This window comes from Enhydra lutris, unplaced genomic scaffold (genome assembly GCF_002288905.1).
Source record: "Enhydra lutris kenyoni isolate GAN:26980312 unplaced genomic scaffold, ASM228890v2 scaffoldscaffold41, whole genome shotgun sequence".
NCBI lineage: Eukaryota > Metazoa > Chordata > Mammalia > Carnivora > Mustelidae > Enhydra > Enhydra lutris.
Genome location: NW_019154125.1, coordinates 4,703,018 through 4,727,467, shown reverse-complemented (window position 1 = coordinate 4,727,467; position 24,450 = coordinate 4,703,018). Strand labels below are relative to the sequence as shown.

The 24,450-nt window shown below is 37.7% G+C and overlaps 1 protein-coding gene and 1 pseudogene across 1 annotated transcript in view; one reads left to right on the top strand and one right to left on the bottom strand.

Moving 5' to 3' along the window:
* LOC111155390 (sodium/potassium transporting ATPase interacting 3) overlaps nucleotides 1-24,450 on the top strand; it is a 618,988-nt gene that overhangs the window by 5,325 nt on the left and 589,213 nt on the right. The gene's annotated exons all lie outside the window — the stretch shown is intronic.
* On the bottom strand, nucleotides 20,969-21,436 carry LOC111155434 (annotated as a pseudogene).

Sequence of the window (24,450 nt, the reverse complement as noted above, 5' to 3'; positions counted from 1 at the left end):
GACTGGTGTTATAACATGGTTGCCGTTGAAATCCTTAAAATATTCTGCGTTAGCAATTTTTTTTTTAACAAATCCAGATCCATTTATAGCTCTCTTATTATCTTGTTATTTAAGTATACATTCGAAGTATTGGATTTGCTTGGGAAATAGTCTATTCTTATGGTCTTGTTATAGGTTGATTTGTGTGTCGTACCTCCCCACACCCCTGCCTCCCAATTTTTATTTTGAAGTCTTCATCTCTGGTAATTTAGAATCTGATCTTACTTGGAAAAAGGATGATTGCTGATGTACTTAGTTAGATGAGGTCATATTGGAATAGGGTGGGCCCTAATCCGTATGACTGGTGTCCTTATATAAAGAGGAAACTTGGACACGGGTATGCACGCAGGAAGAATGCCATATGATGAGGAAGGCAGAGGTTAATGTGATGTTTCTACAAGCCAAAGTTTGCCAGAGAAGCACCAGGAGCTAGGACAGAAGCATGGAACCGATTCTCTCTCCTGACCCTCAGAAGGAAACAATCCTGCCAAAACCCTATTAGTCTAGCCTGCAGATATCCAACCTCCAGAACTGTGAGACCACATAATTATTGGGGTTTAAGCCACTCAGTGCTATTGTATTATGATAGCCCTAGCCAACGAATACTAATCTTTTATTTTTATTCTTCTATTTTCTTAGGACACTAATCTTATATTTCTTTGTGTTTATCTCTTTGTGTATGTGCTAATTCTTTTACTGGACTTTAAGTGCACAAAGGGCAAAGACTTTGATTTACTCACGGGATCCTCCACTCTACCCTACAAAGGGTAAGCACTCAGTATATATTTGGAGAATAAATGAATGCATAGATGAATACTAAACTTTATTGAATTTTTTAATGTGCCAGACATTATTCTAGGTACTTTATGTCTATGAAATCATATCGCTGTCACCACCACTTGTTTTAGAGATTGAGAAATTAAGGCAAAGAGAGTTTGAGTAACATGCCCAGAACCATACAGCTGGAACCAGGGTTCAGATTCGAGTCTGCACTGTCTTTACTTTGTTCTATGCTTCTTGGATCTGAAATAATCAACAACATTGAACAAATATTCAGAGTCCCTAAGCAGGGGGCGTACTGGTGTGAATTATATCTGAGGGCTGAAGGGTTGTCAATAAATAAGTAAACAAAGATTAAGTACTCACAGATGTTGTTCCGTGTCATTAAGGAGATGAAAAGTGTTCTTCTTAGATGGGGTGGTCAGGACGACTTCCCAGAATCTGGAAGCTGAGTCTGAAAGAATGACCAGGAGTTGGTCATGCCTCTCTTCGCATGACCAACTCTTGGTCATTCTCAGCAGAGGAAACCAAATGGTCAGAGTCGCCAGTTTTAAAAGAGCATAGTGTGTTCCTAGGTGCACAGGAGTCCGGTGTGGCTAGGGTGCAGTGGGAGAGACTGCGTGCTATGAGCTGGTATTGGCCATGTGCTATGACACCTGACTTTGTTTAAGGGGCAATATGGAGCCATTGGAGCACTGTATTTTTTTTTTTTAAGGAATTTTTATTTATTTGTTTGTCAGAGAGAGAGAGAGAGAGAGAGAGAGCGTTCAAGCAGGGGCAGCAGCAGGCAGAGGGAGAAGCAGGCTCCCCACCAAGAAGAGAGCCCTACACCGGACTTGATCCAAGGACCCCGGGATCATGACAGGAGCTGAAAGCAGCCGCTTAACCCACTGACCCATGCAGGTGTCCCCATTGGAGCATTTTAAACAAAGTCGTGCCATCATCTGACTTACATTTCAAAATACCCTCACTGCTGAGTAGAGAACAGATTAGAGGGAAACCAGAGGAAATGGGAGACAGGATGCTCTTCGTTATTCTGAGCAAGAGATAATGCAAGTCAGGCACATGTCATAACAGCACAGATGGGGAGAGTATGGACTTGAGACATGATTTAGGAGGTGGGATGCCTAGGACTTGCTGATCTACACATCTTGTATAACAGAATGTAACTGGTGCTTTTCACTGAGAGTGCGAGAATTGGGTGTTGTGGGGGTGAAGGTGGAGCAGGAGTGTTTGCCTGGAGGCATAAAGGTTCTGTTGGAGACACTTTGGGATTCTGATACCTAAGGCCGAGTACCTGTAAGGTTTATGAGCTTGGAACTCAGAGGGTAAGACTGGACTAAATATTCAGAATTGAGGCTCATGAGCAACACTGGTCTTTAAAGCCCTGGATGAAATCACTCAGACAGAGAGAGAGCGTAAACGCTCCAACATGGAAATATTTGTCTATACTTGTCTTACTTTATTCTTCATAAAATGTCAAGTGCTATTGATTTTTTTTTTTTTGGAATTTTCCCCAATTTTAATCAAATCATTTTCGTTCTGGTCACTTCCATGTTGGTTTTTCTTTTGCCTAGTTTGTTTGTTTTGTTTTGTTTTCCCCTAAAAGGGTAATCCATATCATAAGATTTTGAGAAATAAATTACTTTCTTTCCCCAGAACTTCATTAGTACTTTCTACTTAAAAAAAAAAAAAAAATTACTTTGTTCATCTTTTCCACCATTCTGTTACAAATTTTACAATGTATGTTTTGGGATTCTAGGAAAAATTTGGACAATTATCTTGATTACATAAGGAAGACTTTCAAATACTTTCAATATAAGAAATTCTGACTTAATATTACTTGAGCTTTGGGTATTAGAGACAAAATGCACATTAATATAAACTTTGCAGAATTTCTTTGCAAGAGTTTACATGCATGAGCAGGAATAAGAACAGATCTATATATGTATATTTGGACTGTTTTCTTAAGCATTTGTTTTTTATCAGGTGAAGTATGTTTTGCCTAATATAGCAGGATTCAATTGTTACTTAGTAACAATGACTTATTAAAGATAAAAACAAAAGCCAGAACAGAAAACACAGAATTTGAGGGCTTTTAACGCAAGATGATAAACAAGTAGAAGAATGTCCCTTCCTTTCTCCCAAGGTTCCAGTGTCCAAATGAAACAATAATAGTGCTAGGCAGAAAAAAAAAAAATGGAGCCAACAGATCACCAGCACAATGGAAGAGTCCAGGAAGAAAGGAAACAGAATGTATTTGAGAGAGCGGAGCCTTAATCTAAGGTTATGTGCTTTGTGTGCTGTGTTGAGCTGTGTTCTCCTTGCTTCAAGGGGAGCCCTGACATGGGGCTGCAGAATTGGCTGCCTTTTAGTTTGGCATATTTTACAGTTAGCTGCCTAATGTCATTGTGGAGGTGATATGGAATAGGAGAATAAATATATTAATTGTTTCGAAAGGAAAGCTCATTAATGGGTAGCTTTTTAGGACTTTTTGGTAGTTTAGACAACAAGGAGAAGATGAAAAAGACAACGAAAATGATTATTTTCTAATTGCTCATTTTGATTTTCTTGTAATACTTCTCATGTCACACTTGGAGGTGATTTTATATTAAAAAGTGAGATTTTTCAAACATCATTTTGGAGGTGTTCTGAATGTCAATTTTAGGGAGACCATTTAGCAAAAACTTGATAATGTTTGAGTGGACCTTCTTTCTTAGGTGCATCAAATATTCATGCTTTCTAATTCCCATTAACACTAATTGGTATTAATGTGTGTGAATCTTCATGCATTTACAACAGAATATAACATTAGACTAAAAGATAACACTTTATCGATGATTAGTATTCACAATGCCAGTTAAAATGTAGTACAAGCAAATGACACATCACACAAACTCATTTACATTTTTAATTTGGTACATTTTGCAAACATACTAAAATAAAATAGGACACAGGCCCTAGATCCCTTTGATAGAACATTTTTATCTTACGGTCTAGGTCGAGAATTGGAGAACAGATATTTTAAGATGGGCATAAATAATTCTTGTGAAAGCGTTGCATCTTACTCAATGCCATAGGAAAGGTGAAACTTTTGAACAAGTAGATTGTTGTTGTGTTTGCTGCTGGTGAGAGAATCCCCAGTTCCTTGATTTGGAGGAAAAGCGTCTGTCTATTGAGAAAGAGATACAAGGGTGAAGGCCAGTGGGCAACAGGGGTTGCGAAGCAGGGCAAGATCATGGCAGTGTTAATGATATTGTTCTTTTCTTTCTGTTTTGTTTTGTTTTGTTTTGTTCTGTTTTTTCTTTTCTGCATAGAGGAGTATTCTTTGGAATGGTTTTCCTGATTAATTGTATTTCAGAATTATAAAGTAGAATTAAGTGTTTGAGTTTCTTCTCTCCACTCCCTTCATGGGTATGTGCATTATGAATACTTTCCTACAGACACCCAGTTCCTTTATTAACAAGAGGTATTGGAATAGGATTTTAGCTATCAGATTCTCGTAAGAGATATGAGGTCAATGGATGTGATGATAAGTCGTAAATCTATTTCTGACGGTTTCTTTCGATTCTAGTAATTAGAGACATGGCTCTACTTTGCTATTGATTAATATGTAGTATAATAAGTGCTTGCATGTGGGAAGCCCTAGGCGATAGAGGTTGATTGGTTAAATCGGTTAATTAAGGTACAAAGAAGAATGCTCTACACTCGTATGTTTCCTGTACTGATAACTAGCTGTAAATGAGCACAATTAAGATAACGGGAAATAGAAAATCCTCGTTAGTGGCAACTCTTTATCAGTTTGTATTTAAAATATAAATTCTTGATGAGGGAGCTCTTGTAAGTGATAGTTTAAGAAAGGCAGTGCATCTTAGATTTGCGGGGTGCTTAAGAAATTAATCTAGAACTGTCTTTAGCACCGTGGTAGGACTATGCATGATTCTTCAACACTGAAGACTCTCTTGTTGATTCTAAAATATCTCTGAGAATGGAAATTTTTACTATTAGCACAGTCATCCTTATGTTTTTTCTTTTTTTTTTCCTCAAAGATTTTATTTATTTATTTGACAGGGAGTGAGCAGGAGAAGAAGGAAGGGCAGAGAGGGAGAAGCAGGCTCCCCGCTGAGCAGGGAGTCCCAAGTGGGACTTGATCCCAGGACCCTGAGATCACATTCTGGGAGCCTAAGGTCACAACCTGAGCCGAAGGCAGACGCTTAACTGACTGAGCCACTCAGGCACCCCTGTGTTTAAATTGAATTTCTCCGGCTTTGATTTCTAATTTCTCTTCTATACACATCCCTTTTATGTGGATGAGGAAGAGCGGGTGGAGGGAGTGAGGTCCTGGAGCTGGCTTGTACCAGCTGGGGAGAGTTCGCGGTTACATTTCTAGAAATTCTGCAAGTCGGTTGTTAAACCCAGCCTTTATTAAAAGTTAATTGTATACATTTTAAGTTAAATTAAAAACTCAACCCTTCCTGATTATTTTACTGCATTGTACCGTGAATTGTGCTATCCGTTGTGTCCATATGAGAAAACATTCTATAGAGCAGGGTACTGTTGACCTTCTCTTTCAAACTCCGCATCTAGTGAGATCATATTGGTAGCTAAAAATCTATTATGGTGGAAGTATTTACATCAAGAAAATACACAAACAAAACAACTCAGGCCCTCCCGCCACCCCTCAGAGGCAGATATTAAACATTTACCAGCATGCTACGGGGCCGGGGCTTTCCTCAGAAGAAAGCCAGTTTTCTTGTCCAAGGAGGGTCTGATTTATAAGCCCTTAATGTAACTAATTAATGCATGAATAGAAAGTATATTTCCTAGCCTAAATGTTTTATTTATTGCTTTGAGTGCATCTGTAAAATTGTTTAAACATAATGGAGGAGTTTTTATTTTCAGAAGTTCCAATATTAACTGCTTTCATGTAATAGCTCTCAGACCTCCCTGTACATTGTAGTTGGTAACTGATTTGTGACTACAGGATCCAGAATTGATAATAATTCCTGAATTTCATTTCTGGGTGACCGACTGTGCTCTAGAATCCCTCACTACAAGGGAAAGCCATTTCTCCCTCGTGCGTGTTAATCGACTCCCATGAGTGCTGGAGGACTTACTCCAGTGCCCAGCTTGGCCACCTGGCTGTGTTATTGGTTCTAATTAGCTCCTTCCACAGGGATGCCAACTAATCAATGGCAAAAAGATAAAAATACCTCCTTGCATCACATCTGGTTCTTCTAGGCTTCGGATGGGCTTCAGTTTTCTGTTCTCCCCACACTGAAAATCCTCAATGTCATTCCTGAAGGAGGCTCTCGGAAGGAGATGCATTTGAAAACACATTAAAATATATTTATTTTATTTTCTTATTAAAAGCTATTTTTTGAAAAGTAAGCATTGTCACAAATTGGAACAAAATCTTATGGCACCTCAGTTGCCTTGTTTCATTCTTTGAACATCTCCGTAGGCAGATAATTAATATAGTCCCATTTCCAGATGAGCAAACTGAAATACGGAGAAATGAAGGAGTATATGAAATTGTTAAGATACGGCTTAAGCCATCAGAAATGCAGAAATGTGGGTAGCAAAATTCTATGTGTGTTACCTTATGACTGGATTAAAAGAGTCATTTTTTCTGGGCTCAGGCCAAACCTGCTGGAAAGACTAATTATTTAAGCAAGCAATTTCTTTACATGAAAGATAATTTTAAAAATGTGATCCAGGTGATTTAAGTAATAAGAAGAGACACTGTGACTCTTTGAAACAGCTTTTAAATCCCTTCTGCTTCTGGTAGTAGAAGGTAGCTTCCTCATGATTGATAACTATATTTGGAGTCCCTCGGGAGGCACCCCATTTTATCCTAAAACAAAAGAATGAAATGCAGGTGTTCTGCCGACCAGATACTCCACAATTTTTGCATGCTCTATTTTCTTCAACAGATAAACCACTTCTGAAATGCTTTCACTGTCCAGATATAACTCTCTTATACCATCGAGACTTCTACTCCCAAATATCCTTTCTCTCTGTGAGAGTTTAAGACATATTTATTTTTTCTCCTTGATGGGAAACAACTTCTTGGCCTTGGAGTGTATGACTGTCAAAGATGGGAATGTTACAGTCACACCACTGTCTGAGAGTCCTAAATACAGAGCCAATTAGAGAATCATTAGGTGAAGCCTCTGAACAATTAGGAAGCCTGCAAAGATCCTCTCACAGTCTTTTCATCTGAACAGAGAGCTGTGGTGGGAAATACATATGGAGTCGTCCCCGGGGATCTGTCCTTCATACACATGGTTCTGTTGACGCATTTCACAAGTAGGAGACTTAACGTTTTGTAACATTTCACGGACTACATCACGCAGAGGAGCATTGGTCATCTATTATTAATATGTTTGTTTGACTAGTCCTGAAGTATTTGTGTACATACTTTTTAACTCCTTCTCCACTGATTATATTTTTATTGGAGGGCAGAGGTTTGGGGGAGTTTTTTAAAGATAGAAGTGGTAGCTTGATTTTCTTTTAAGACAATACAAAGTACAGGATGCCGATTTTCTTCATATACTTTTCAATGACAAACTCACTTGATAGTTGAAAAAAATATGAATGGGGTCAAATTCAAGATGCTTTGTTTTTGTCCTATTATATTGAGGAAATAATATGATTCTCCTATTTTAGAGGACCATATCAAAACTGATGAGATAATTACTTTTAAACATTTTCAGACATCTGAACTTTATATTTAATATTTATTTAAAGATTTTTAAAATTTATTTGACAGAGAGAGAGAGAGAGAGAGAGAGAGAGAGAGACCGTGAGAGAGAGAACACAAGCACAGGGAGTGGGAGAGGGAGAAGAAGGCTTTCTGCTGAGCAGGGAGCCCCATGTGGGGCTCGATTCCAGGACCCTGAGATCATGACCTGAGCCAAAGGCAGACGCTTAACGACCGAGCCACACCGGCGCCCCTGTATTTATTATATTTTTAGTCACTATAAAATTTGATTCAATTCAAAAATTTGAAATGTTGATTAATGGCCGTTCTACCAAGGAAAGGTTTGAAATGCCCGTAGGGAATGGTAGTTAAAGCTCTTTTCTAAAAAGAAATACACTTCTTTGGTCACTCTGTATTTTGCATTATATTTAATTAGGAGGTTATCTGAAATTTAGATTTGAGTCAAGCAACACCTGCCATGCCTATGTGCTTTCTGTGACTCAAAGCGAAAGGAAAAGCAGTGGAGAACACTTATCCCGCAGGCATCAGATTTGTGGTAATGGATGGTTAGCTGCTGTGTAGCCATGATTTTCTCCAGGGTAGTCTGGAGCCCTGGAGGTTGACCTCATAGGGGCAATCACAACTAGGTGGTAGGATTAACGCTGTAAGAACAATATTTAATGTGATATAATTTACCCCAAGATAGCAGCAGAGTCAGATGACATTAGAAGGACGTTGTCCAGATTGAACTAAATGTGAGTTAAACGATAGTGCAGTAAGTCATGGCAAATTTTATCAGCCTTATCTATGTAAGCCTAAGGACTAAAATCATTGAACATTTCTGGGAGTTTCTGATAATCAGACTTATTTTTTTCTATTACGTTCATGCACAGGGGAAGTGGTGCTTTTGGTGGGACTAAACTACATATTCATGTATAAAGTCTGTTCTATGCAACGAGAACAATCTGCAAGAAGGTTCTGGAAATAACAATCTTAACAGTAATAAGCTACAAACAAAAGAGGAATGACCATCGAATATTGGAATGCATAAATACAGACATGATATGTAGCCATCCACTCCTGTTGGCATTTATCAGATATGTTTAAAGAAAAGAATGTGATAGTTTCATGTTTTCGTAGTGAAGTACTTTGAGAAATGTACAGTCAATTTTAAAGGGAATGCTAATTTGGAAACAGTTCAGAAGGAAAAATGAAGGAATTCAGATTACTTAGCTTAATGGTAGATTGTTGGTATAACAAGATGTTATTTCAGAACGTTGAAAGGAAAATAACCCCACCGCCCACCCCCGTTTTCTGCATCCCTGGAATCATAGTCCTACTGTGCATATTCTGACCCACCCTAGTTACTGAGCCAGTGTTAACAGAGTCAGTTCACAGTACATATGTCATCTTCAGCTTTTCATTGGTTGCCAGTAAGACTTTAACTCATAGACTTCAATATCTTTTTTTCTTAGAAACAAAGAATGAAAGACAATGGTATAGCAAGATTGCTTATCAAAGATGACCTTTCCAAAAGTGCCCCATGTTGCTCCTTAACCATGTGGTTCCTGAGCTTTCTTGGTGGTTCCTAAGTCGGACAACTGATCCCACCCATATTATTGGCTTGGGCCTATCCATGTAATAAGATGCAATAACTTATTATTTAGTTACATCCTTGGCCTGTGCTTTCTGCATCAGTCTTTGACCACCATGAGAAAGGCAGACACGGAAGTTTATACACCAAGTGTCATCACAGACCCACCTCACTCTGCAAATCCCAGCTGCAGCTTGATCTGTTCAGCTATACATTGTGATGATAAAATTGCAACATAACTGTGCCTATGCTACTGCTCCTGTGACCACCGTCTGCTGCTGTCACCCCATGAATTCTCTCCTCTGTTGTATTTTTGTGGATGTGACACTCTTATGGAGACTTTCAGAGGCCACCTGGAACAGTGTTTTATGATCTGGCCTTTTCCATCCATATGGCTGAGAGAGGAGCCATATGACATTATCCAGTGTGGTCACTTCCTTGACAAAAGAGAAAAGTGACATCAGAAACTCATACCTTATGGCAGCACATGGCAGATAAAAACAGGTGCATAAATGGTACCATTACAGAAAACAAGTTTGATATTGATTTAGGTGTGTAAGTGATCAGTTCTTAACTGTCTACTTCTCGAATCATTGTTTAAAATTATTACCTGGACTTTGAGAGTAAATGCATGTTTCTTTCTACTACTCCATTTGCTATAGATGTGTGTGTGTGTGTGTGTGTGTGTGTGTGTGTGTGTATAAAGCCACAGCAGTGACTGCTCTATAATTACTCTCTTAGGCCAAATGGCAGGCATGATCAAATTCTATAAACACTTTGTCTGAACAATGTGTGTTGTGAAGCTGTGAAAGGAGGTTTTGGAAAATGTCTCTATGAAGATTTGAAGAATAGAGTAGATCGGGGCTACTTATTTCTAAAAAGATAGATGCAGCTTATATTAGTCATTTCCCTTAATTGTGATAGATAGGTGTATATATTAAGTACACACACACGATTTATTATAGAAATTGGTTTATGTGGTAATGGAGGCTGAGAAATCCCACCATCTGCCATCTGAAAGCTGGAAGACCAGGAAACCTGGTGATATAATTCAGTCTGAGTCTGAAGTCTTCAGAACCACAAGGGCTGATATCCAAAGGCAGGAGAAGACGGATGTCCCAATGCTAAGGGAGCAAGTACTTCCTTCTGCCCATTTGCTTTACTTGGCCCTCAACAGACTTGCTCAATGCCCACCAGCATTCCTGAGGGTGATTTACTTTTTTTTTTAAATTTAATTTCTTTTCAGTGTAACAGAATTCATTGTTTATGCACCACACCCAGTGCTCCATGCAATACGTGCCCTCCATTATATCCACCACCAGGCTTCCCCAACCTCCCACCCCCTGCCCCTTCAATACCCTCTGATTGTTTTTCAGAGTCCATAGTCTCTCATGGATCATCTCCCCCTCCAATTGCCCTCAACTCACTTCTCCTCTCCATCTCCCCATGTCCTCCATGTTATTTCTTAGGCTGCACAAATAAGTGAAATCATATGATAACTGACTCTCTCTGCTTGACTTATTTCACTCAGCATAAGCTCTTCCAGTCCCGTCCATGTTGATACAAAAGTTGGATATTCATCCTTTCTGATGGAGGCATAATACTCCATAGTGTATATAGACCACATCTTCCTTATCCATTCGTCTGTTGAAGGGCATCTTGGTTCTTTCCACAGTTTGGTGACCGTGGCCATTGCTGCTATGAACATTGGGGTACAGATGGCCCTTCTTTTCACTGCATCTGTATCTTTGGGGTAAATACCCAGTAGTGCAACTGCAGGGTCATAGGGAAGCTCTATTTTTAATTTCTTGAGGAATCTCCACACTGTTTTCCAAAGTGGCAGCACCAACTTGCATTCCTACCAACAGTGCAAGAGGCTTCCCCTTTCTCCACATCCTCTCCAACACATGTTGTTTCCTATCTTGCTAATTTTGGCCATTCTAACTGGTGTAAGGTGATATCTCAATGTGGTTTTAATTTGAATCTCCCTGATGGCTAGTGATGATGAACATTTTTTCATGTTTCTGATAGCCATTTGTATGTCTTCATTGGGGAAGTGTCTGTTCGTGTCTTCTGCCCATTTTTGGACATGATTATCTGTTTTGTGTGTGTTGAATTTGAGAAGTTCTTTCTAGATCCTGGATATCAGCCTTTTGTCTGTACTGTCATTTGCAAATAGCTTCTCCCATTCCGTGGGTTGCCTCTTTGTTTTCTTGACTGTTTCCTTTGCTGTGCAGAAGGTTTTGATCTTGATGAAGTCCCAAAAGTTCATTTTCGCTTTTGTTTTTTTGCCTTTGGAGATATATCTTGAAAGAAGTTTCTGTGGCTGATATCGAAGAGGTTACTGCCTATGTACTCCTCTATGATTCTGATGAATTCCTGTCTCACGTTGAGGTCTTTTATCCATTTCGAGTTTATCTTTGTGTACGGTGTAAGAGAATGGTCGAGTTTCATTCTTCTACATATAGCTGTCCAATTTTCCCAGCCACTTCCATCCAAAATCTATGGGAACAGCAAAGGTGGTCCTAAGGGGGAAATACATAGCCATCCAAGCCTCCCTCAAAAAAATTGAAAAATCCAGAATACACCAGCTGTCTCTACACCTTAAAGACCTGGATAATCAACAACAAATTAGGCCAACTCCACACACAAGAAGGTAAATAATCAAGATTAGAGCAGAGATTAATGAGATAGAAACTAGAGATACAGTAGAACGCATCAATGAAACTAGAAGCTGTTTTTTTGAAAGAATCAATAAGATCGATAAACCATTGGCCAAACTAATCCAAAAGAAGAGAGGAGGCCCAAAATAATAAAATTATGAATGAAAAGCGAGAGATCACAACTAACACCAAGGAAATAGAAACAATCATCAGAAGTTATTATCAACAGTTACATGCCAATAAGCTAAGCAACCTAGATGAAATGGATGCATTCCTGGAAAACTATAAACTTCCAAAATTGAACCAGGAAGAAATTGACAACCTGAATAGACCAATATCTAGTAACGAGATTGAAGCAGTGATCAAAAACCTCCCAAAAAACAAGAGCCCAGGACCTGATGGATTCCCTGGGGAATTCTACCAAAATTTCAAAGAAGAAATAACACCTATTCTCCTGAAGCTGTGTCAAAAAATTGAAGCAGAAGGAAAACTTCCACACTCTTTCTATGAAGCCAGCATTACCCTGACCCCCAAACCAGGGAAATATCCCACCCAAAAGGAGAATTTCAGACCAACGTCACTGATGAATATGGATGCTAAGATTCTCAACAAGATCCTAGCAAATAGGATCCAACAGCACATTAAAAAGATTATCCTCCATGACCAGGTGAGATTCACCCCTGTGCTGCAAGGATGGTTCAACATTCTCAAATCAATCAATGTGATAGAACAAATCAATAAGAGAAGAGAGAAGAAACACATGGTCTCAATGGATGCAGAAAAAGCATTTGACAAAATCCAGCATCAGTTCCTGATTAAAATGCTTCAAAGTATAGGGCTAGAGGGAACATTCCTGAACTTCATAAAATCTATCTATGAAAAACCCAGAGCAAATATCATCCTCAATGGGAAAAAGCTCACAGCCTTCCTGTTGAGATCAGGAACACAACAAGGATGCCCACTCTCACCACTCTTGTTCAACGTAGTATTAGAAGTCCTAGCAACAGCAATCAGACAACAAAGAGAAATAAAAGGTCCCCAAATTGTCAATGAAGAAGTCAAACTCTCTCTCTTCACAGATGACATGATACTTTATATGGAAAACCCAAAAGACTCCACCCCCAGACTACTAGAACTCATACAGCAATTCAGTAAGGTGGCAGGATACAAAGTCAATGTACAGAAATTGGTTGCTTTCTTATACACTAACAATGAAAACACACAAAGGGAAATTAGAGAAACGATTCCATTTACTATAGCACCAAGAACCATAAGATACCTGGGAATAAACCTAACCAAAGAGGTAAAGGATCTGTACTTGAGGAACTACAGAACACTCATGAAAGAAATCGAAGAAGACACAAAAAAATGGAAGACCATTCCATGCTCTTGGTTTGGAAGAATAAACATTGTTAAAATGTCTATACTGCCTAGAGCAATCTATACTTTTAATGCCATTCCGATCAAAATTCCACCGATATTTTTCAAAGAGCTGGATCAAAGAATCCTAAAATTTGTATAGAAGCAGAAGAGACCCCGAATTGCTAAGGAAATGTTGAAAAAAAAAACAAAACTAGCGGCATCATGTTACCTGATTTCAAGCTTTACTATAAAGCTGTGATCATCAAGACAGCATGGTACTGGCATAAAAATAGACACATAGATCAGTGGAACAGAGTAGAGAGCCCAGATATGGATCCTCAACTCTATGGTCAAATAATCTTTGACAAAGCAGGAAAAAATATACAGTGGAAAAAAGACAGTCTCTTCAATAAATGGTGAGGGTGATTTACTTTGCTGATTCAAATGCTAATCTTTTCCCAAAGACACCCCCACAGGCACTACAAGGAATAATGTGGATGTTCCCCCTAGTTTTGTTGAGAAATAATTGATACACATCGCTTGTATAAGTTTAAGGTATACAACACAATGGGTTTGATTCACATATGTGGGAAATGGTTATCACAGTAGGTTCAACTAACATCCATCATGTCATATAGATACAATGAAAAGAGAAAAAAGAAAAGAGAAAAAAGAAAAAAAAATTTCTTGTGATTAGAACTCTTAGGATATACTCTTATAACAACTTCCTTAGATATCAGATAGCAGGATTAGCTGAAGTCATCATGTTGTACCTCGAATCTCTAGTACTTACGTATAACTGGAAGTCTGTACCCTTTTGGCCCACTTCCTCCAGTCCTTACTTCTGGCCACCATGCCTGACCCCCACCTCCAGTAACTGATTTCTTTCTCCAGGAGATTTTTTTTTTAAAGATTCCACACATAAGTGAGATCATATGATATTTTATGTTTGACTTATTTTACTTAGCATAATGCCTTCAAGGTCTATCCATGTTTTTACAACATGTAGAATTTCCTTATTTTTTATGGAATAATATTCATATATTTATCACAACTTCTTTATCCATTCATCCACCAGTGAACATTTAGGTTGTTTCCATGCCTTAGTTATTGTGAATATGCTGCTATGAACATGGGGGTACAGATATCTTTTCCAGTTAGTGTTTTCATTTCCTTTGCCTATATTCCCAGAAGTGGAATTGCTGGATCACATGATTGTCTTTTTTTTTTTTTTTTTAACTTTCTGAGGATCCTCCATATTGTTTTCTATTGTGGCTGTACCAATTTACAATCCTTCAAACAGTGCACAGGTGTTCCCTCTTCTCCACATCTATGCCAGCTTTGTTATTTCTTGTATTTTTGCTGATGGGCTTTCTAACAGGTGTGAGATGATATTTCATTGTGATTTTAATTTGCATTTCCCAAATGACTAGTGATGTTGAGCATCTTTTCATGTACTTTGGCCTCTTTCTTACATCATCTTTGGAGAAATATGTATTCAAGTCCTTTGTCCATTCTTAGTCGGATTATTTGAGTTTTTTTTTTATTGTTTTTGTGGTTTTTTTTGCTGTTGAGTTGTATGTATACAACCTTATATATTTTGGATATTAGTCCCTTATCAGCTATATGATTTGTAAATTTTTTTTTCACATTCTATTGGTTGTCTTTTCACTTTGCTAATAACTTTTTTGGAGGGGGGTGTATGGAAGCTTTTTAGTTTGATCACTCCCATTTATTTATTTTTTATTTTGTTGCATGTGTTTTAGGTGTCCTATTTCCAAAATCATTACCAAAACTCATATCAAGGAACTTTATTTCTGTGTTTTCTTCTAGGAGTTTCATGGTTTCGGGTCTTATATTTAGGTCTTTAATCCATTTCTAGTTAATTTTTGTGAATGGCATAAGATGGGGTCTAGTTTAATTTTTTTATAAGTGAATATCCATTTATTGAAGAAGCTCTCTTTTCTCCATTTAGTATTTTTGCCCCCTTGTCAAACCTAGTTGACCATATATACTTGGGTTTATTTCTGTGCTCTTGATTCTGTTCCATTGATCTGGTACCATACTGTTTTGATAACTGTACCTTTATAGTATAGCACGAAATCAGAAAGTGATGTCTCCAGCTTTGTTTCTCTTTCTTAGGATTTCTTTGGGTATTCAGGGTCTTTTGTGGTTCCACATAAATTTTAGGAGTGTTTTTTTCTACTTCTATAAAAAATGTTATTGGAATCTTGATAGGGATTACATTGAAACTATAGATGACTTTTGTTGATATTATTGTTGTTATATCATTATATAATAATAACATATTAATTAATATTATTTAATTAATATTAATTAATTATTAATAATATTAATTAATTATATTAATAATATATATTATTGTTACAATAATATCAATTCTCTCAGTCCATGAACACAAGATGCCTTTCCATTTTTTCGTGTCTTTTTCAATTTCTTTCATCAATTTTTTTTCAGAATACAGGTTGTTAACCTCCTTCATTGCATTTATTCTCAAGTATTTTATTGTATTTGATGCTACTGTAAATGAGATTGATTTCTTTATTTGTTTTTCAGAGAATTTATTATTAGTGTATAAAAATACTACTGATTTTTATATGTTAATTTTGTATCTTGCAACTTTACTGAATTCCTTGGTTAGATCTAATAGTTTTTTCATTGACTCTTTGGGATTTTCTCTATATAAAATCATATCAATTGCAAATAGAGATAAATTTACTTCTCTCTTTTCAATTCTGATATCTTATTTCTTTTTCTTGCCTGAATGTTCTAGCTAGAACTTCCAGTATTATGTTGAATAGGATTGGTGAGAATGGGCAGCCTTTTCTTGTTCCTGGTCCAAAATGGAAAGCTTTCAACTTTTTACCATTTAGAATGATGTTAGTTGTGGGCTTGTCATGTATGGGCTTTATTATGTTAAGATATATACCTTCTTTGACTAATTTGTTAAGAGTTTTTTTTATCATAAATGAATATTGAATTTTGTCAAATGCTTTTTCTGCATCTATTGAAATGATCACTGGATTCTTTTCCTTCATTCTACTAATGTGGTTTATCACGTTGATTGATTTGCATGTTTTGAAACATCCTTGCATCTCAGGGATAAATCCTATTTGATCATGGTGAATGATCCTTTTAATGTGCTGCTGAATTTGTTTGCTAGTATTTTATTGAGAACTTTTGCATCTGTATTCATCAGGGATTTTAGCCTTTAGAGAAATAATGTTTTATCAACTATCCAGGGATCTCTTAGCCCCATCAAATTGACACATAAAAATTACCATCATACAGCCATTATTGAGGAAGAAAGATAAAACAAGAATCTTTTAATAAATGTTTATAAGCATTTAATAGGTACATTCCGCTTGCAAAAGCAAACATTTTTGATATTTGTTTATTTTTAAAATTATAAATTTTAATTATGTGATTTCACTTAAATGTGATACAAAACATATTTTATATTTTAATGATGTCATTGAGTCAGTTCCCTTCTTTTTTTATTGACACTTAAATTTTACACTCTTCTGGGAAGCTCTACATTGCTGAAACTTCTTTGGTTGCATTTTCAGGACACATTTCAGTATGTGGCATCAAAACTGTAATTAGGTGTCTTTAGATTTGGAGGTACAAGGAAATTTGAAACAATTCCAAACTTTTAATATCGCTTACTGCCTTCCCAATCAGTTTGGCTTAAGATTTCAAGTATCTGGAAGCCTGTGGATTCAGATATGCAGTGTAATTCCTGCATTATCATATATAACCACAGTGAAAATTAACAGGACCCTGGGGACATATTTCTCAGGATATTCCATGCCCCACAAAACTGATCTAAATTGAGTTCTTCTTTACTTCAAAAGAAGCTCATTCTTTCTTTCTCTCTCTCCTCCTTCTCTTCTTTCTTCAACTGTTCTGCTTTCTCTTTGTCCTTTTTTCTGCCTTTCCTATCTTACATTTGTTTTCTACCGTCTATTAACTTCGTGTAGAAAAAAGGGAGTTTGAAAGGTTCATAATATATTTTATAATGTTATGAATTATTCCAAAGTGCCAGTTTACTTTTGTACATTATTATTCCCATTTGATATACTTGTAGCATTTAAAATTAACTCATTTCTACCAACAAGATTATTTGTGAGGCTTTTTAGAGCCTCATCTATGAAATCACAACAGCAAGTGCGATTAGGTAGATCTGAACCAAATTTCAAAAGCCATTCCATTCATTCATTCTCCCAATCATCTATTGATTTATTCATGACTTTATTCAGGTATAATTACTGAGGGCTACCCATGTGCTCTGCACCGTGTCAGACGGCTGAATAGGGCAGACATAACTCCCCCCTCAAGGACTGGGGTTGTGTAATGATAAAACATAATTTAGTTAAAACATAGACCAGTGGAACAGAGTAGAGAGCCCAGATATGGACCCTCAACTCTATGGTCAAATAATCTTTGACAAAGCAGGAAAAAATATACAGTGGAAAAAAGACAGTCTCTTCAATAAATGGTTGCTGGGAAAATTGGGCAGCTATGTGTAGAAGAATGAAACTTGACCATTATCTTACACCATACACAAAGATAAACTCAAAATGGATAAAAGACCTCAACGTGAGGCAGGAATCTATCAAAATCCTAGAGGAGAACATAGGCAGTAATCTCTTCAACTTCAGTCACAGCAGCTTCTTTCAAGACATGTCCCCAGAAGCAAAGGAAATAAAAGTAAAAATGAACTTTTGGGACTTCTTCAAGATCAAAAGCTTCTGCACAACAAAGGAAACAGTCAACAAAACAAAGAGGCAACCCATGGAATGGGAGAAGATATTCACAAATGACACTACAGACAAAGAGATGATATCCAAGATCTATAAAGAACTCCTCAAACTCAGCACACACAAACTGGATAATCACGTCAAAAAATGGGCAGAAGACATGAACAGACACTTCTCCAAACAAGACATACAAATGGCTTACAGACACATGAAAAAATGTTCATCATCATTAGCCATCCAGGAGATTCAAATCAAAAACACATTGAGATACCAACTTACACCAGTTAGAATGGCCAAAATCAACAAGACAGTAAACAACAACAAGTATTGGAGAGGACATGGAGAAAGGGGAACCCTCTTACACTGTTGGTGGGAATGCAAGTTGGTGCTGCCACTTTGGAGAACAGTGTGGAGATTCCTTAAGAAATTAAAAATAGAACTTCCCTATGACCCTGCAATTGCACTACTGGGTATTTACCCCAGAGATACAGATGTAGTGAAAAAAAAGGGCCATCCGTACCCCAATGTTCATAGCAGCAATGGCCACAGTCGCCAAACTGTGGAAAGAACCAAGATGCCCTTCAACAGACGAATGGATAAAGAAGATATGGTCCATATATACAGTGGAGTATTATGCCTCCATCAGAAAGGATGAATACCCAACTTTTGTATCAACATGGATGGGACTGGAAGTGATTATGCTGAGTGAAATAAGTCAAGCAGAGAGAGTTAATTGTCATGTGGTTTCACTTGTGGAGCATAAGGAATAACATAGAGGACATTGGGTGGTGGGGAGGAGAAGTGAGTTGGGGGAAATTGGAGGAGGAGATGAACCATGAGGGACGGTGGACTCTGAGAAACAAACTGAGGGTTTTGGAAGGGAGGGGTGGGGGTTTGGGTAAGCCTGGTGGTGGGTATTAAGGAGGGCACATATTGCATGGAGCACTGGGTTAGGTGCATAAACAATGAATTTTGGAGCACTGAAAAAATTTTAAAAAATTAAATTTAAAAAAAGCATAGTTTAGTTATAGTAAATGTCTGAAGCACAGAGGATTATAACATGAGTAATTGTTTTATGTCTGGGTGTTTTTGGCTAATGTTTATAGTAAGATTGTGGTTACTATTAACATGACCTAAGAAAATATTTGAAATAATTTTTGTTTACTATTTTCTATACTTAATGTATGACTGTCTGTGAGAAGAATTAAAAATCAGAGCCTGGCTGGCTCAGTCAGAAGAGTATGCAGCTCTTGATCTCAGCTTTGTGAGTTTGAGCCCCATGTTGGGTGCAGAGATTACTTAAATAAATAAAACTTTATTTAAAAAAAAATCATCCTGGGGTGCCTGGGTGGCTGAGTGGGTTAAAGCCTCTGCCTTCGGCTCAGGTCATGATCCCCGGGTCCTGAGATCGAGCCTCCCATCAGCCTCTCTGCTCAGCAGGGAGCCTGCTTCCCCTCCTTCTCTCTCTGCCTGCCTCTCTGCCTACTTGTGATCTCTCTCCATCAAATAAATAAATAAAAATCTTTAAAAAAAAATCATCCTTATCCCAAAGAGTTTATATTCTTGTGACTGGAGACAATTAAGTAAATAGATAATGTCAATGTAATGTTCTCTAATGCAGAACTTAACTCTGTGGCTGTGAGTAGGCATCCAACACAGGTTAAGAGCAAGACACTCAGGGAGGCTTCCAGAAGAAAGTTGTACTGGTACAAGGTGTGCAGGGTGGTGGCTCAGTGTCAACCAATTTGGATAAGATGACTGATTAATATGGTCATGCATAAATAATTCATGCACAATATTATTGTGAACAAAGTAGAAGGTCAAGCCACATGGAACGCAATAATAACTGAAAGAAAGAATTATCAATAAGCAACGGAGTTTTCTAGTACAAAAACAATCTACAATATCTCCTCCACTAGAGGGAATAATAGGTGTGAACATTAAAAAAAAATGCTATTGCACCAATATGTTCCTTCACACATATGCTAAATGTCTTGATGGGAGTCTTAGTGCCTCTTGGCCCCTCAGAGGGGCGTGATAAGGGAATCCCAATCAAGGAGTCCTGGACTCCACTCTTGATTTTATTCTGTAAGACATAGAGGCTATGAACATTTTCAGCAGAGCAGTTAAGATTCTATGTTTTATAAAATACTGACGTCTAATAAGACTTTATTTGGGAAAGTGGTTCTACCACTGAGAAGACTCTTAAACCCACTAGTTTAGAAAGTGTTAAGTGGTTGACTTATTGAAATCTAGATTATTTATTTTTATTTACTAAAATTAAAAAAAATCCTTATTAAAATTCTTACTAGGAAGTTTCCAGATTTAAACAATTAAGATTTTTCTCTTCACATGCATACCTTCTCAATAAATGATGGCAAGTTCATTTAGAAATATACACACATATGAAATAAAAATGATTATTTTAAATACATATCATCCAAACTTCAGACATGTTCAAAGGGGAACATAGCACAAAACAGTTACTCTACACAGTATGGCTTTTAGGGAACTCTTGAGAATTGTGACACATATTCCATTGACGAAGTGAAGTAGCCTGCATCCATCACTGCCATCATACAATAATTGTATTTAAAGCAGAATTTTTTTAAGATTTTATTTTTATTTATTTGACAGACAGAGATCACAAGTAGGCAGATGGGCAGGCAGAGAGAGAGAGAGAGGAGGAAGCAGGCTCCCCGCTGGGCAGAGAGCCCGATGTGGGGCTCCATCCCAGGACCCTGGGATCATGACCTGAGCTGAAGACAGAGGCTTTAACCCACTGAGCCACTCAGGCACCCTTAAAGCATACTTTTTACTACACTGTATTATTTTCAAAATTGTAGTAACTCTGTTTTCTGAGTTATAACAGATAACAAATAGAACTTGCTTTTTGTGTTCCACAGTTGAAATTTTGGCTTGTGTAGATTATTCAGAATTATAGCAATAGAGCAAATGAATCAATTCGATTTTCTTTCTTTCTTTTTTTTTTTTTTTATCATGAAAAAACTGTATTTAGATTTAGCCAGCTGGACTCCGTTTAGATGATCCCAATTTTGTTGGCAACATCCAAAGCATCACAGTCAGGGGCCAGTCAAACGTATGCCTTCTTCTCTCCATCAGGCCTGATTAAGGTGTTGACCTTGGCTACATCAAAGTCATAGAGCTTCTTCACAGCCTGTTTGATCTGGTGCTTGTTGGCCTTGACATCCACAATGAACACAAGTGTGTTGTTGGCTTCTATTTTCTTCATGGCTGATTCAGTAGTCAGGGGGAACTTGATGATGGCATAGTGATCAAACTTGTTTCTCCTGGGGGCGCTCTTTCGAGGGTATTTGGGCTGCCTTCGGAGACGCAGAGTCTTGGGTTGTCAGAACGTGGGTGATGTGCGGATCTTCTTTTTTTTGTGACTGTGAACGCCTTTCAGCACCACTTTCTTGGCCTTCAAAGCCTTTGCTTTGGGGCAAGGGGCAGGGGCTTCCTTCTTAGCTTTTGGCGCCATCTTCATGAAAGGGCTCAATTCGATTTTCTTGCACATATTGTTTCCTTACAAGAAACCCATTTGTTTACTTTTTAATAGATTACTAAATCAGTGAGCTCTAGTGAAATTTCACTGGGATTTCAGTGTTTTTGGGTCAAATATTGGCAGATTCTTCTGTTTTCCCCCATCTGTCACATTGCTATTGGCAGATAATATGCTACCTGAACATGAGTCTATTTTATATTTGAAAATGGTTATCTTCTCTAAATTATTAGTCTGTGCTGACGTTCCAGATGATCACTTTTTAGTTTATTTTTTAATTATTTGTATGTATTTCCCCCTATTGTAAGGATGGAAGTTTTCTGTTCCACTTGGTTTTGTATTCCTCACAGGTTTTGCACCTGATTTACACGTAGGAGCTACTCAATCGATGTCTGTTGAATTCTGGATAAATAAGTTATTGTTTCCTGTGACATCAGGATGCTTTCGGTTACACAAGGCAAAACACATAGATAAAAGTTACTTAAAACAGTGCTATGCAAAATGTGATCCACAGATGGGTATCAGCACACACACTTCATTTCTGATCTGTAAGGAGCTAAGTAATTTAGTGTTTAGAAACATTCATAGCAATTTGAATTTATTGTGACATTCAAGTGTCTGACCGTTATCCTAAGAATTTGTTTTTATTTTAAAAGTTTTTGTTTTCAACTGATCAAAAAAAAAAAAAAAAAAAAAAAAAACAAACAGTTTCTGTATTACAGAGTGTTTGAGAAGCCCACATTTTGACACTGTTTCTTATTAGATCTCACATAACAAGAAATCAAGAGGGAAATAGGTGCTGGGGTTGGCTTCCCATTCAGCAATGTTAGGACTGAAGGTTGATGTTTCTGGGAATCCCTTTCTTCTACCCTTGAGATATGCCTTCAGTAGTTCCAACTCTCATGTTTTCCCACCAAATACTCATCTCAGATAAGAAAGAGGTAGATGAAAAAGAGCCTTCCTCTCTCATAGCTCTCTTTTCATCTAGAAAGGGAATCTTTTCCAGATTTCTCCCTGTGCTTATTTGACTAGATTTGGGTCACCCACCCTCCCTCAGTCAATCCCTACAGAACTCTCAAGGGCCAGTAGAGCATGACCCATCATCTAGGAAGGCTACCTCCCTGCACGAACAGAGCCGGGGTTCCAACAGCAAGAAGGACTAGGGAATGGCTGTTCTGCACATTTTTCTAAAGACCTAACATTATCAGAAATTGACACAACCACTGAGGATATTTTAGTAAGTGGGGAGGTATAATAATAGCTCCAGTTGATAGAATGCCTGTCGTCCTAAGTATTTTATGTGATTCTTCGTATTTTGTACAACTATCCTATACATAGCCAGTGTTACTCTATTTTACAGATAGGGAAAAGGAAAGAGAGAGAGGTTAACCATCTTGCCCAAGGTCACACACATCCCTGGGAGGTAAAGCAGAGCTAGGAATTGAGCCTTGTATCACAAATGTGTCCACCCAAGTTCTTTCTACTGTGCCACAAAGGCCAGTTTTGTTTGATGCCATTGGGTGATCAGGCAGTGCATGTGATATCAGAAACCTGGGAAGGGCTGACCCAAGAAAGTGACTTGAGTAGATGCCCTTATTTATTTATTTATTTATTTATTTATTTATAAGATTTTATTTAGTTATTTGAGAGAGTGAACAAGAGAGAGCAGGCACAAGCAGGGGTAGGGGCAGAGGGAGAGGGAGAAACAGACTCCCCCCTCCGCAGGGAGCTCAACGCATGATTTGATCCCAGGACCCTGGGATCATGACCTGAGCCACAGGCAGATGCTTAACCGACTGAGCCACCCAGGTGCCCCAAGCGATGCTGTCTTTTAAATAGGTAGTCTGAACTAACTTAACCTTTCCAAGTGCTCTCTTGCACATGGGTCTATCCTTTCTTACCTTCAGGGAGAAGTCACTCTGGTGCTGTCTGAAGATCACCCTGCCCCATACAACGGCTGTCACTATCAGTTGCTGACCCAAGTGTCAAAGGCCCCCCTCTCTTGTCACAGGGTTGGACCTAATATGCGGATAGATGTATTCTCTGTAATTCTGCAATCTAGAAGACCATTGCTCAATAAAACTCTTATGCATGGTGGATAAGTAGAGCTTGAAACTTTACTAATATGTCAGTACTGTGTATCAGCCACACTGAAGTTTACCTAGGCTTTCGTGGACTTTCAGAAACCATTTTGCACCCAAAAGCATGCCAAACACCCAACTTTGAAACACTTCTTTACAACAAAGCTCTTTGGTAAGCTGAAAATTGCTCAGTTTATGGGGTTTTGTCCCAGTCCTATAGTTTTTCATATTCCAATTCCCTAGAAAATTGCTTTTGAGATAAGTTAGATGATATATCTCTGGAGCAGTCCATTTTTTTTTTTTTTTCCCATTCTACTGCAGATCTGGGCATGTGATCCTAATTATCTTTGACCGTGTTCCTTTCTGCAGGTGATACTCTGTTCTGGTTAATGCATGCCACATAGCAAAGTTTATAGGGCTGTGAAAATAAGATTTGGAACATTTATGTTTAATGCCCAAATATGTGGATTTTATTACCACTGAAGATTTTAGCATTTATCAAGCTATGTGTGTCCACCTTGAGGTATGTTTTTCCTATCACAGCCATTTATTGTCAATCATACTCAGTTGTGAGATAGTTCAAGTCAACAATTGTATGTCAATACAATGACATTTGATGATTCTCATTAACGTTGCCGACACTGCCTTTGGATGGAAAACTCTAGCATGTACGTAATGTATAATTAAATATCTTCCTCAGATTCACCATTTCATGAGAAGTTATAAAAATAACAGTTTGGGTAAAATAAGTCCATCCATTGTCTAAAAATTTCCATGTACTTTAGGTTACATAAAATAAAAGTAATAATTTATGTTGAAGCACAACTAATGAAAAAAAGTTTAATGAATTAATTTCCTTTTAGCTCATCTGGAGGTCTTCATGCTTTTTCCATTGTTTGGTAACTCAAATATCAAATG